The sequence below is a fragment of the Cavia porcellus genome, unplaced genomic scaffold (genome assembly GCF_034190915.1).
Source record: "Cavia porcellus strain 051 isolate PalLab524CR breed Dunkin Hartley unplaced genomic scaffold, mCavPor4.1 scaffold_1, whole genome shotgun sequence".
In the NCBI taxonomy this organism is placed as follows: Eukaryota; Metazoa; Chordata; class Mammalia; order Rodentia; family Caviidae; genus Cavia; species Cavia porcellus.
Genome location: NW_026947484.1, coordinates 193,629,153 through 193,643,660, shown reverse-complemented (window position 1 = coordinate 193,643,660; position 14,508 = coordinate 193,629,153).

The following is a 14,508-nucleotide window of genomic DNA, read 5'->3' as shown; positions in this document are numbered from 1 at the left end:
ACCCCATGCCTTACAAATTACCCCGCTGTAAACTATGCCACCGTGAATCTGTACCCATGCAAGTTCAGATATCCCTGAACCTCATGCTACTGTAAAAATCTAAAGTCCTCATGCCAGCCTGAATATCCTGACTCCATGCCAGTGTAGACAACCTGCAGTACCCATACCAGTGTAGACCACCCCGTTGATCTCTAGTGCCATGTTGATACTGCTGATGCCACTGCCTGCCAGACTGAGAGGCTCATCCAGCCGCTCTTCTGTTCAGGAGGGGGCAGGGAGGTCACATTTTTAGGAATCAGGCTTCAGGCTTAGACACACCCACGCCATTCCTAGAGACAGCCCCCTCCCACTTCAGCCCCATCTGGTTGTCTGTGGAAGGATTTGTCTGCCCACCTCCTTGCCACCTATGAGGTAATGGGTCTGTTCTCCCTCAGTTCACACGTGGGAAACCCCCTCTCCAATAAACCCTTCTCACCCCTCAGGGGAACCTTGTCACGGGGTAGGAAACTGGGGGCTGCACAAGGACGAGGGGGGTCCAGGGGGCCCATGAGCACAGCCCTCTTCTCTGGAGGCTCCTCTGGCACCATCTTCTTCCGTACAGGTCCCAGGGTGAGGCCCACAGGTAGTGACAGACGAGGGGCAGGAATTCTGCTCTCCTCTGGAAGAAGATGGTAATTCAGCTCCTCTGCCTCCTTAAGCCAACCTGTTGTTGCATTTGTTTCTGCCCAAGCCTGAGAGACTAAAAGATGTTACCCAAGCTCACGCAGCCAGTTCAGTCTCATTTTCCTTTCAGAGCCTCAACCTTAAGGCTCAGAAAGTGCAAAATTCCCAGGGCACAATGCAGATGTCTAGTTTGGTCTAAGGGTTTTCTTGTTCTTGGTTAAGTAATTCATGTCCAAGAGGTACAAACCACATGCAAATAGGAGCTGTCGGTAGCCAGGTGGGGAATGAAGCTGCAGGAGATAAAGGTCCTTTTCCCAAGCTTCAGCCCCATACAGCTGTAACCTGTACCCCAGAGCTCTCGAGGCTTTATTAGTCCCAAACCTCAGAACCCCTATAGGTAGAGATACCAAAACTTTAGCACCCTGTTGATCTTGCAATTTCCGTATCTCAGTGCCCCCCTACATTTTAATGTTCCTGATACTTCCGGCGTGCGCTGACCCTGGGCACCCTTTAAACTTGCACCTCTCTCCTCTCGCACCTTTCTTAATAGGGCTCGGGCTCAGCTGCGCGCACGCGTGAGCCGGCAAGCCTGCAGCGTTGCTCAGGATGAGGCCTGGGCCCAGCGTGGGGGCAGGCACCGGCGCGGGCGAGGCGGGGCCAGGACCCGAAGCGGGGCCTACAGCTGCCCGAGGGGGCGGGCCTGCCAAGCCGAAGAGCGGGGCGCTGGGGTAGGCCTGGCGACGGCCCTCGCGCCGATTGCTGTCTATGGCTGCCTGGAGCTCGCCCGGGGAGCTGAGCGCCCGCGTCTCGCACTCGTACGGGTACAGGTATTTCATGTACCTGTCGGGGCGGATGAAGTGGCAGTGGAAGGCAGGGCCCCGCCAATCAAGCCCCACAGCCCCGCCGCCCCGCCGCCCCGCCGCCCCGCGTCCACCCTTGCGCCCCTCCACCCCGCCTCACTGGGTGCGTAGAGTGAAGGCTGCCGAAGTGATGGTGGTGGGCAAACTGAGGCCGCGTGTGACTTCCCGCCACACCTTTCGGTTGATGACTTCCACCAGACCGCCCTTGGCTGTCACGAGGCGAAACAGCGCATAGAGATCCAGTACTTGCTTTGCCATAATGGGCACGCGGTTCACTGGTGTCCCTGATGGGCAGGAGGCAGACAGTCAGGACGCTAAGGCCCTGAGGGCGGGGAAGAAAGGGGCTGGATGCTTGCATGAAGCTTGGGTCCTAGCAGGACCCCAGAGAGGAAGGGAAGGAGGAACGGATGGAGAGGTACATTGCAAGCAGTGATCCACAGAACCTTCAGGATCATCATAGCAGGAAGGACGGGGGTTCACCCAGCGACCACTAGACTTATTTTGTAAAGGTGGTACTTACTGTGTAAGCTGTGCAAACCAGTATCTGTCATAACCACCCTGTTCTGTAACTGCAGCCTGAAAGCAGCCCAAGAGGATACTTGAGGGAAGGAATGAGCCTGGGTGTATTCCAATAAAACTTTATTTGGTACCGGAAATCAAACTCAGGGCATTGGACTTCCCAGCAGGAACTGTGTCAATGAGCTACATCCCCCGCCCCTCCAATAAGACTTTATTTACAGGCTCTGAAAATCGAATTTTTTGCTTCATTTTGAGTTTGTTTTTTGAGACAGGGTCTCCCTACTTAGCCCAGGCTGACCTCACGCACACTGTGATCCTCCTGCCTCAGTCTCCCAAGTGTTGGGAGGCATGCACAGGCATGCACCGTCATGCTTGGCTGAAGTTCGAATTTCACATATCCAAAAGTTATCCGTTTTGCAATTTTATTTTCCAAGTATGTAAAAACCATTTTTCAAATGGGCATAGTGGGTGCACACCTGTATCCCCAGCTACTGGAAAGGCTGAGGCAGGATGGACACCTTGTCTTAAAATAAAATGAAAAGGGCTAAGGGTGTAGCTCAGTAGAAGAGTGTTTGCCTAGTGTGTGCAAGGCCCTGGTTCCATACACAGTTCACCAAACAAACAAAAACACTTTTCCCTATTTTTTTTTCTCACTTTTCCGTATTTTGAAGGAGGGTGGATTTGATCAGTAAGCTTTGCTTTGTTGAACTGTGGGGTAGTCTACAGGATGAACTTCTAGATATTGCCAAAAGGCTGCCTTCCCTAAGCAGGAGGCCTCAATGGCTGTTTGCGGTTTGAGGATGCCAGGCGACAAGAATCAACTCCTGGCTGGGCCCCCGCCAACTCTGCAGCCTGCACCATCCCCGCCAGCCAGTCCTGACAAAGGGGCCTGTCTCTGCTGAGCGATGGGCCCCAGTTAATTCCTTACCGATCCTGTCCCCTTCCACGGCTGCCTTTGGACCCGAACAATTAGCTGCGGCCTGATTAATGGGGGGAAATTATCGGTCCCGTGGGATGGCCCCTCCCCCTGCAGCTGAGCAGAGGGAGGCAGGGACTGAGGGAGGCAGAGCCAGAGGTGTGGGCAGAGCTGGAGTCAGCTCAGACCACCCCAACATTCTCAATGGAGCAGAAACACCAAAGAAGGGGCAGAGAGAAAGACTGGGACTAGAATGCCTAAGCTTCCCTGGGAAGCACGAGGAGCAGGGACCCCACCAACAGTCCCTGGAAAGGAAGGGACCAGAAAGGGATGATGGGTCTGGTGTGGTGGTCCAGGGAGACTTGGACCAGCAGCTGTACTAAGGGAGGGGGGGACAGTGCAGCCAGTTAATTAGCAGCTTATCAGGCTTCGCTCTGAGTGAGTTAATTAGCTTTGTAGAGAGAGATAATGAGTCAGTGTTCAGTCCCATGAATCTGGAGAGAAACCAAAGTGATGGACTGCCACCCACCCTGATCCCCTCCTAGCCCCTTCTTTCCTTCTCCTTTAGCCTTGAGATTCCTGGGAAGGAATTCCTTCTGCACTGCCCCAACTCACATGGTTCCCAACCTAGCCCTTGTGAAGTCCTTCCTTCAGTATAATTCCAGTCCTTCCTGCTACAGAGCACATGGAAAGCATGCCAGGGAAAACTGAGGGAAGATAAGCTGGATGGAGAAAGGGCCCACCATAGAGAACCAAGGCATTCTCAGCCTTCCAGTTTTGGGACCCTCCAACCCCAAGCCATCCCCCCAGCCAGTTCCCCTTCCACATTCCCAATTGATCCCAGGCTCATTAACCTGCCAGTGGGATAGCCACTAATTAATCCCACGGTGGAGAAGGGGGGCAGGGTCAGAGGTTAAAGACACTGTTGAGGACCCAAAGGATAGGTGCTTCCAACCTCAGGCCTCCAGAGAGAGAGGACTCCACTTGGAAACTACACCCTGGGGTCTCCTTTCTTCAAAACTGTTAAGTCGGGGCAATTCCAGGATCCTTCCCCAATCACCTCACTTACCCCTCTTCTGCATGAAGCTAAACAGGTCATCCAGAAATTCCTTCCTCTTGGGGTCTGCATCAAGCTCATACAGCTGGGGAAGGATCAGAGTCATTCTCCAATTCCACTGACGCCCACATCCTTGGGACACCAGCTCAGGCTGTACCCTGAACATGGGTCCCAGCTGAAGGACTGAGGAGGATCTGAATGTGAACTCCCTGGCATTTAACCCCCCCACTAGGGGACAGGTAGGGTGCATTTTTCTAATACACAGAGACAACCCCTCTGTACTGGTTAGTGGTGCTCTGGGCAATTCAAACCACCCCTGGAAAATATGAGAAGAAGCAGGAAGAAACTAGAACAACTCAGCCTTAGATTCCGGAGCAGTCTTAACCCACCCTGAGGGGACACTGAGAACCCCAGGAAGAAGCCAGGCAGGGCTGTGCTTTGTACAAATACTGACATATTTAGCTGAGGAACACATTTAAACTCACTCATCTGTGCAAGGGCTTCATGCTGTTTGCATCCCTGGGTACCAGGGACAGGGCTGGATAAGGGGCAGGGAGGATGCCTGGGAGCTCCTGGGTTGAGGCTTATCTAATCTCCTCCCAAAGGCAGTTATCCTGCCTATTGTGACTTTTTTTTTTTTTTTTTTTTTTTGGTACCAGGAATCAAACTCAGGACCTTGTCCTTGCCAGGCAGGTACATATGCCACTGAGCTATATCCCTGGCCCCCTATCCTGCCTACTATAGAAGTTGCTACAAAGAAACTGAGCATCATATGCTACTCAGGACCTATTGATCATCCATCCCACTGTTTCCCAGTCATCTGGAGTCCATCTCCAGAAGCACCTCCCAAAGTCTAAGAGTAACAGTCACCAGAGTAATGGAGTCATTGACCCAGAGTAACAATCTCTGAGTAACACTCCAACCCTCAGTAAGAACTCACAGACTAAAATTACCCATAAGTAACAAACCACAGAGACCTATCTTTATAACTGCATTCTACAACACTGGACCCTAAGTCTCAGGAGGACACTTATAAACAATACCTACATTTTGTAGATAATAAGCCCCAGAACTATGGACAGAAAAAGTCTCTAGAACCCTACCTCCAGAGTATCCAGGTCCTGAGTAATATTCTCAGTCTTACACTAATACCACAGAGTATTACCCACAGACTAAAAATTCTGGAAAATACTCAAAACTAATACCCTGTGAGTAACACTGCCAGAATAGCACACCGGAAGTCACAGCCCTGAGTAGTACCTTCATAGTGATAGCCTGTACCAGTGTCCTTAGAATAACATTGAAGGGCTCCACAGAGGAGAACCTTGATTTAAGGCCTCGTGAATAAGGTGCTGTCATTCCCAGTTGCACAGGGACATACTGCAGCAGCCGGGGCGCAACACAGAGTGGAAACTGTCACCCATGGAATGGAGGCCCAGGATGAGGGGAGTGGCTTGACAGGAAAGAGGAGGGATGTACCAGCTTGCTAAAGGAGTGGAATCACTGTCCTTCCAAAGACAAGGTAGACAGCCTACGACATTCCCATGGTCCTTGTAACTTGACGAGTGAGCAGGTAGAAGTGGTGGTGCTAGCACTGAAATCACTTAAATTCCGAATCCCCCTCCCTCAAAGGCCCCTACAGCTCGCCCACCTTCCTTCCGGACTCACCAGTGGCCTCCAGTTTGTCAGTGTCCATGTTTCTGGGTGTCTTCTGTGCCTTGTAGTGCACTCCTACACACTTTCTGCATGTCTGGGTGTCTCTGCCGCCCCATCCCTATCCCACTAGCTCTCCCCCTAGGTCTCTGTACCCTTCTGTCCTGCAAAGGGCGGTGGGGATGGGTAGACCATTGATTACTTGGCTCTGCTTTTACCTAGAGGGGTAGAAGAAGGAAAGGCCCGATGGGGAGGGGGGTCCTACCTGCTTGAACTGTTCCTCATAGGTCCACTCATGAGGATGGGGTCCAGAAGGCTGGGTGGTAGGTGAGCTGGGGCCCTTGGCCCCTGGATAATTCTCCTCGGCCACCTCTTCCTCTGCTCCTGCTTCCTCCTCTTCCTCATCCTCTTCGGCATCTTCCTCTTCCTCAGCCCCAGTGTCACCCAAAGCCCCCTCAGGAGGCTTCAGGGTCCTCGTGCCAGGCAGGGGAAGCCTTGGTGGCAGTGGAGGGTGAGGAGGGGCCAATGATCCCACCCCTTGGGCCAGCCGAGCTGCCTGCTGTCTCTGCAGGGCCTCCATTACAGCTTCCAGGCGCAGACCCCCTGTGGGGGGCGGCCCTGGTACCAGGCAGGGCCCGGAGGAAAGGGCTGCCTGTGGGGGAGGGAATTATGGGTGCTGGGTTTTGCCTTCTCTACATCCCCCAGACGGGGAAGTGGTCATGGATGGAGGAACGCGAGGGGATCATACGGAAAGAGCAGAAAGGTAGCTATGCCAGAGATGGAGACACAGAGCTAGAAAGACGAGGACCAGACCTAGGGATCAGAAATGGCCATTGACTAAGGGCAGGGAGGAAGCTTAGCAGTTCAGAAAATCAGAGAGGGTGACAGGGATCAGGAGACCGAGGTAGAAGAGAGGGAGACAGGGGAGAGAGAAAGAGACATGAAGAGAATATGAGGGATGCTGTCAAGGAGGTGCAGGGGTAGAGATGGAGATGGGACAGGCAGAGACGGCGGTGGAGAGAAACGGAGATGGAGAGGGACCAAGGTGAGACATACTGGGCTACAGGCAGAGGCAAGAGTGGAGACAGAGACTGAGAAAGATGAGCTTGACAGAGATACTCGGGAGAGAAGGCGAACAAGAAAAAGGATCCTGAGACGAAAGACCTAAGTGGCGGGCAGTCCAGAGAGGAGGGCCGCAGAGCCAGGAGGCAGAGACGGACGGGGAACAAACAGGGGACAGGTTAGGGAGAGCCAGAGCGAGTCGGAAAATAGAGGGCGCAGAGAGACAGAGACAGGGGAAAAGCACGGGGCGACGAGGCGGAGAGACAGAGGCCGAGAGACAGAGGGGAGACTGAGGGGAGGCAAAAGAGAGACCGAGGGGAGACTTGGGAGGTGCGGGGACAGAGGCCGGCGAGGGCAGAGCCCAGGGCGGCCGGACGGGCAGGGGCGCCTGACCCCTCGCTGCCTACTCACCTGCCTGGCGCGGCCCGCTGCCCCCGGTGTCTCCACGGCGGCCCCGATGCTCCGCCGGCCTCCCCGGCGCCCCGCTTCGCCAGCTGCGCGCTCAGTTCCCGCGTGCGCTCCCGCCGCCGTGCGCTCCCTCGCCGCCTCTCCGGGCTGCGGTGGCGGGGGCGGGACCCTAGGCGGGCACGCGGGCGGGGATGCAGGGGAGAGGCCCGGGGGGTCTGCCCCTCTCAGCTCCCCAACAGGTGGCTCCCAACTGCCTTAGACCAGACTCTGGACGAGGGGGCGCTGGAGAGTTACGGGGAACAGTGCGAACGGGAGTGAGGGGTCCACCGCCCCGGACTCTGGACCGGCCCCGCCCAGCCTCCCAAGTCGTGTCCCCACACACGCGGCACTCCCTTGCAGCTCAGTATTCACACACACACACACACACACACACACACACACACACACACGGCATTTACGCACCCACACACCTTGCCGCGGGGTTTGGACTCACAGCTGCCTGTGGCACACTGAGTTACAGGTCATTGCAGCGCCAAGGGCCAGGCAGTTGGTGATCGCAAGAATCACGCTGCAAATCGTTGGGTTGGGGGTAAAGCCTGACTAGAAAGAAGCTTTTCCTCCCGTGCTGCCCACCTGCTGGCCTCCCCTGTGTGTGTGCTGCAGTGTGCATACCCGTGTAAGTGCAGATGGCAGCGGACCCCTGGCACATTCAAAGGCCTCTAAGCTGACTGCACCCTCACAGCGGTGCACGCACATCCCATACAGAGACACACAGCCAGGCAAGCTTTTGTCTTTTTATGATGTTTTTGATATTCTTTTTTATTATTCATTTATTTTTGGTGTTGAGGATTCAACCCAGGGGCACTCTACACTGAGCGATGCACTTGGCCCTTTTCAAGAATTTTGAATATGATATAGGTTCTCACTAAATTTGAGCCCAGGCTAGACTCAGAATTTTCCTGCCTCAGCCTTCCCAGTCGCTGGGACTACAAGTTCGTGCCACCGCATTAGGCTTCCTTTAACATTCTGCTGTGGCTATGTCCAAACACACACAGCAAAGGAGCAAAGAGTGTAATGAATCTCGGCTACACGTCACTGTTCCACCGCAATCAGCTTATTATCTGTCTTCCTACATATGCTCCACCCATGTGTACCTGACTGCAAATCTGTACCTCCAGACCCCTGTAGGAGACACTGCCTTCAGCCTACTGGGCCCTGTCCCTAGAGCCTGCTCCCTGTTTGGAAGTTCTGAGCGGCAGGCCACAGTTTCCCTTTAAGCAGCCAGAACCCCATTCCTCTCAGGCACCCTCATACCTTCTCAGTGTCTTTCTGTGTCTAGAGGGCCTGTTCATGAAAGGCATGAAAAGTGCCCTACTGTGACCAGATAGCAGGTGTCCATAAGGGGAGACATGTGGCGTGGGTATATGACCATGCCATACCGTGCAGTGCCCGTGGGCATCCCCTGACTTCACAGTCAGTGAGACACACATGTCCCAGGGCCACCTCCCTGCATTTTCTCCTCCTTCACCTCATCCCAATCAATCCACTCCCTTTGGCCTCAGTTTGCCCTGATCCAGACCACCAGCTCTGCAGATCGGAGTCCTGTGTTGGATGTCAGTCTTTGTTCTTCCTGGCTCCAGCCTACGCTTCTGCGGGTCCCACTGTAGCTCTAAGTCCTCAGCCCCTGTGGCCTATCCCTGCCTATACGGAGGCTTGGTGTCACTCATCGTTTTGCCTCAGTGCCCCTCACCTCAAATATTGAACTTCATAGCCAGTCAGCAGCCCCCAAGCTTGGTGCACCAACTGCATTCAGCCACTTTGAGGTGGCTGTGTGAGGTGAGTTCTCCTGGGGCAGAGCTAAGCCTGACTGCGGGTGTGTGTGTGTGTGTGTGTGTGTGTGTGTGTGTGTGTGTGTGTGTCTGTGAACCAGTGCAAGCTGGCATCATGTTTTGGGGCAGAGGTAGACCCCTGTGAAACTGCTGTCCTCAGTACACACCTCTCTCCCAGCTTCTGGCTGCTCAGAGGTTCCAGAGACAGACACGGGTAAGAGTCCTAGGAAGACAGAACTGGCATGAGAGAATTCCAGTTCTGAGAGTTTGCAGGTTACTGTTTTAGAGTTTGGGATGCAGGAGAGAGGAGGCTTTGCAGTTACTCTTCCCTACAGTGAAAGAAAAAAAGAAAGAAAGAAAAAAAGAAAGAAAGAAAGAAAAAGAGAAAAGAGAAGAAAGGGAGTCAAGCTGGAGATGGTGGCACAAGCCTATATTCCCAGCATTTTGGGAGGCTGAGGCAGGAAGATCACAGGTTTAAGTCCAGCCTGGGCAACATAGCAATTTAGTGAGATCTTGTCTCAAAATAAAAAATAAAAAAGGCCTAGGAATGTAGCTGAGTGTGAAGGCACTGGGTTCAATCTCCAATACCACCACCACCACCATACACACACAAAAGGAAACAGTAAACCACCTTTAGGGTCTGTGCTCTAATGGGGAAGGACCAAGGGACAGGAATGGCCTGACTGGGACCTTGTTTCTCTCTCTTGGTCTATGAAGAAAAAGCCGTTTCTCACACCCATAGGCCTAGTCTACTTCTAGGCCTCTCAGAAGCAAAAGCAGACAGACTGACCTAGACCTCCAGAAGTTATGCTGCATTCATCAAACACATATTTACTGAGTACCTACTTTATGCCAGTTACTGTTGGACACAGGGAATGGCCCAATCCTAGAGAGGGAAATATAAAGTGTCAGATTGTTGGGGCTGGGGATTTAGCTCAGTGGCATAAGCGCCTGCCTTGCAAGTAGGCGGTCGTGAGTTTGATCCCCAGTACTGATAAAAAGGAAAAAGACCAAAAAAAAAAAAAAAAAAAAAAAAGGAAAAGTGTCAGATGGTGGCATGTACCCTGTGGGCAATGCAGCTGAGTGGAAGGGATAGAAAGGGGAGGGCATGCTGGTTATCTACTGCTGGGTAACAAATTACCTCCAAATTTAGAAGCTTAAAACAACAAACAGCTCAGCACAATGATGCACACCTCTAATCCTGGCTATTTGGGAGACTGAGGCAGGATTGCAAATTCAGGCTTAGTGAGATCCTATCTCAAAATAAAAAGTTAAAAAAGGGCTGAGGATGTAGCTTTGTTGTAGCTCTGGGCGGTGGCCCAGGGTTCAATCTCCAGTGCTGGAAATGCACAAATACATAACTTACTATCTCACATTTTCAGAGATTCAAAAGTGGGTTAAGCTAAATGTGGTAGTGGTCTCGGGAGGCTGAGGCAGGAGGACCACTATGAGTTCAAGGCCAGCCTGAACTACACAGCAAAACCAAAAATCGAAAAAGAAAAGAAAAATAAGTTGCTTAATGGAATGGTTCTGACTCACTGCCTCTTATGAGGTTGTGGTAAAAATATTAGCCCAGCTGACATCATCTGAAGTCTTGTCTAAGGAAGAAGGAGCCACTTTCAAGGCAATGTACCCACAAAGCTATGAACAAAGCCATTTCCCCTCCACCTGTGCCTCTGCATGGGATTGCTTGTGTGTCCTCCTGACGAGGAAGTTAGGCTTCCCCAAAGTGACCCAAAAGCAACTAACGAGGCAGTAGTGCTTTTCATGCCTTTGAGGAAGTCACACAGTCACTTCTGAATCGCATGTCTGTCATCTGCTACAGTATGTAACTAAGTCTAGTCCACACCCAGGGGGAAGGAAATTAGCATTCACCTCTTGAAGGGAGGAGTATCAAAACTTTTGTGCAGAGAGCTGGAGGTGCATCTCAGTTAAAGAGTACTTACCCAGCAAGTATTAGGCCTTGGGTTTAAAACCCAGCATCAAAAACCCCAAAAACAAAGAACAAAACAAAACCCCAAACAACAATAACAACCACCAAAAACAAAGGGCTATACACAGAAGGGCTAGCATTACTTAAACGTTATGAGAAGGATTCACTAAGCAAGAATTGAAAGGGGGAGAGGATAGGAGCTATGTAGATATCTAGGGAAGAACCTTAGAGCCAGAATAGCCAGTGCAAATGTCTTGAGGTAGAAGATGCTTGATGCTTGGAAGAGATGCAAGAAGGCCACTGGGTCAGAATAGAGTCAAATAGCTAGATGTTTGGTCAGAGATAACGTGGGCATAGGCTGTGGAAGGGGTGAAAGGCCAGGACAAGGTGGGAGGTCACTGGAGCATCTCCACAAGAGTAAGTTGGCCTCTCTGTGTGGCAAGCCTCCACACAGGATGCAAGCATGGGAATAAGTTAGTTGGCAACTGTGGGAGCTGGACAAGAACAGATGATGATGCCGTGGACCAGCATGATAGCAGTGGAGGTGAGAAAAAATGGTACAGCCTGGGTGTTTTGAAGACAAAACTGAGGATTTGTTGATAGTTTAAGTGTAGGTTGTACGAGAATGAAACATGTCTAACAGATCTCTAACATTTTTGGTCTGGGCAGCTAGGTTAATGGAGGTGTTCTTTTATTTATTTATTTACTTAACACCAAGTACATTTATTAGACAAGAAGAAAGTTATGAAATATCCTCATAACTTCCCTTAAGGAATTAGAAATAAAAGACAGAAACAAACAGAATAAAATAATAAAGATCAGAATGCAAAATCTCTTATCAAAATGCCAACATCATTTTTCACAAAAATTAACATTTTGGGCTGGGGATTTAGCTCAGTGGCATAAGTTCCTGCCTTGCAAGTATGCAGTCGTGGGTTCAATCCTTCATACCAAAAAAAAAAAAAAAAATTAACATTTTGATTCTTACATTTCTGTAGAAATACAAAAGACTCAGTGTAAACAACTTTGATAAAGGAACAAAATTAGAGCTCCAACCCTCCCCAATCCCATGACTTATCACAAAGTTATACCAATCAGGATAGAACAGCACTGATATCAAGATAGACAACCACAAAGGTACCAGTATGAAGCCCCAAAATAGACACCCACATAACAGACAATTGATTTCTTTTCTTTTTTTTTTTTTTTTTTTGTCTTTTTCATTTTTATCGGTACCGGGGATCGAACTCAGGACTGCCTGCTTGCAAGGCAGGTGCTTATGCTGCTGAGCTAAACCCCCAGCCCCGAGACAATTGATTTCTGACAAAGATGCAAAAGCAATTCAGTGGAGAAAGGATTTTACCTTACACTGGAACAACCGGGTATCCACATGCAAATAACCCAAACCCACTGCACATTAAAAATTTCGTAAGACATCCAAAAGTCAACTCAAAATGGCTCACAGTGGGTCAGTTAAAGTAAAGGCCGGTGTGACCTGAGTCGTTGCTTTGCCTGAGGTCATTCTCTCTGGGACAAAAACACTGGCAGACAAGGTGTGGGAGGGAACGCAGAACCTACAGAGGTGTTCTGTGAAGGGAGGCACTGAATTTGTTTCTGAGCAGGCCATGTGGATGGCAAGGGAGGCCATTATCTTGCTTCTTTTTAAAAAATTATGTTAGGGGCAGGGGATTTAGCTCAGCGGCATAAGTGCCTGCCTTGCAAGCAGGCAGTCGTGAGTTCAATCCCCGGTACCGATGAAAAGGAAAAAGACAAAAAAAAAATTATGTTAATTATTTTTTACACACATATATACATGTTTTTTCTTTCAACTTGTCACACTAATGAAACAATACAATGTTACACGTGTGTCTTATTTATTTCACTAAGAAGTATGTTCTCAAGGTGCATCCATTTACCTATAAAAGTGTCCAGTTCATCATTCTTTATGGCTGAGTAGTACTCCACTGTATAGAATTACCACATCTTTTTTTATTCATTCCTCAAGCAATGGGTGTTTAGGTTATTTCCAAGATCTGCCTATTATAAACTGTGCTGCCATAAACATGCATGCACATATATCGCTGTATGATGCTTTTAATTCTTTTGGGAAGATACCAAGAAGGGGAAGAGCTAGGTCAAATGGGATCTTCAACCCTAGTTTTTTGAGGAATCTCCACACTGACTTCCACAGTGATTGCACCAGCTTGCATTCCTACCGAGAGTGGAGAAGGGTTCCTTTTCCCTACACCCACCAATGGAGGCGTTCTTCACTGAGACAGTAGAGACTGCAGAGTAGCAGAGAGGTTAGGGTTAGACAATCAGTTTGCTTTGGATATTTTTTTTCTTCTTTATCCTGGGGTGAACCTATGCTAAGCAAGTGGTTTACCACTGAACAACATCCTCAGGTCCCTCACTTTTTTTTTGAGACATGGTCTTGCTATGTAGTGCAGGCTGACCTTGAACTCACTACAGAGCCAGATACGGTAGCACATACCTACATGTCTGTAATCCTAGCACATAGGAAGCTAAGGCAGGGGGACTGTCATGAATTTAAAGTTAGCCTGGGCTGTGTAGTGAGTTCAAGGCCAGCCTGACCTACACAGTGAGACCCTATCGTGAAAAAAAAAAAAAAAGGTTGAGCTCATTACATAGCCCAGGCTGGCCTTGAACTGGAAGCAATCCTTCTGCCTCAGCCTCTGGAATGTTGGGATTACACGTGTGAATTACTATGCTGGCACCAGTCCTTTATAAAATTTTTAGACGGTTTTCCTAAACTGCCAGGCTAGTCTGAATTTGTTATCCTTCTCCTCAGCCTCCTGAATCATTGTGTATTAAACCTGGGACCTACCTTATGCTAAGCAAAAACTCTACTACTGAGCTCCAAGCTGGCCTTGAAGTTGATTTCTGCCTGCTTCAGCCTTCTAGGTAGCATAGGCTGAGTAGCCATTGTGCTTGGCTTGTTTTGGACATTATAAATTTAAAATGTCTATTAAATAACCAAGTGGAGGTGTTTAGTAGAGATAGAAACAGTAAGATATCCAAAGCTGCAGCATAGGAAGAAGAGATTTAGACACAAAGATTTAGGAGTCAAGAAACAACATTTAGTCATGAAATCAGATCACCGGGAGGGGGTGTAAACAAAAAGAGGTCTGGGGTTGAGGAGACAGGAAAGTTCAGCAAGAGGCAATGAAGGGGGAAAATAGTGTCCTAAAAGCTGAAAGTGTCCTAGGAGTGATTACCTGTATCAAAAAACACTTGAGTGGGGCTGGGGATTTAGCTCAGCAGCAGTACCTGCCTGGCAAGTACGAGGTCGTGAGTTCGATCCCCAGTACCAAAAACAAAACAAAACAAAAACATTTGAGGGCTGGGGTTATAGCTGAGTGGAAGAAGCCATATTCAGCATACATAAAAGATTTTGGGTTCACTCCCAGCACCAACTAGTAAGAAAGCTGAAAACTATAAAATCACCATTTGACTTAGTAAGAGTTGGGGAGGGGCCTTGGAACCTCGTTCTTTGTGGGAGGGATGACAGGTCACTGGAGCATCCTTGCTAGTTGAGCACTCTGGGCCTGAAGGCAGAGCTGGGTAACAGATGGTCAGGAAAAGAG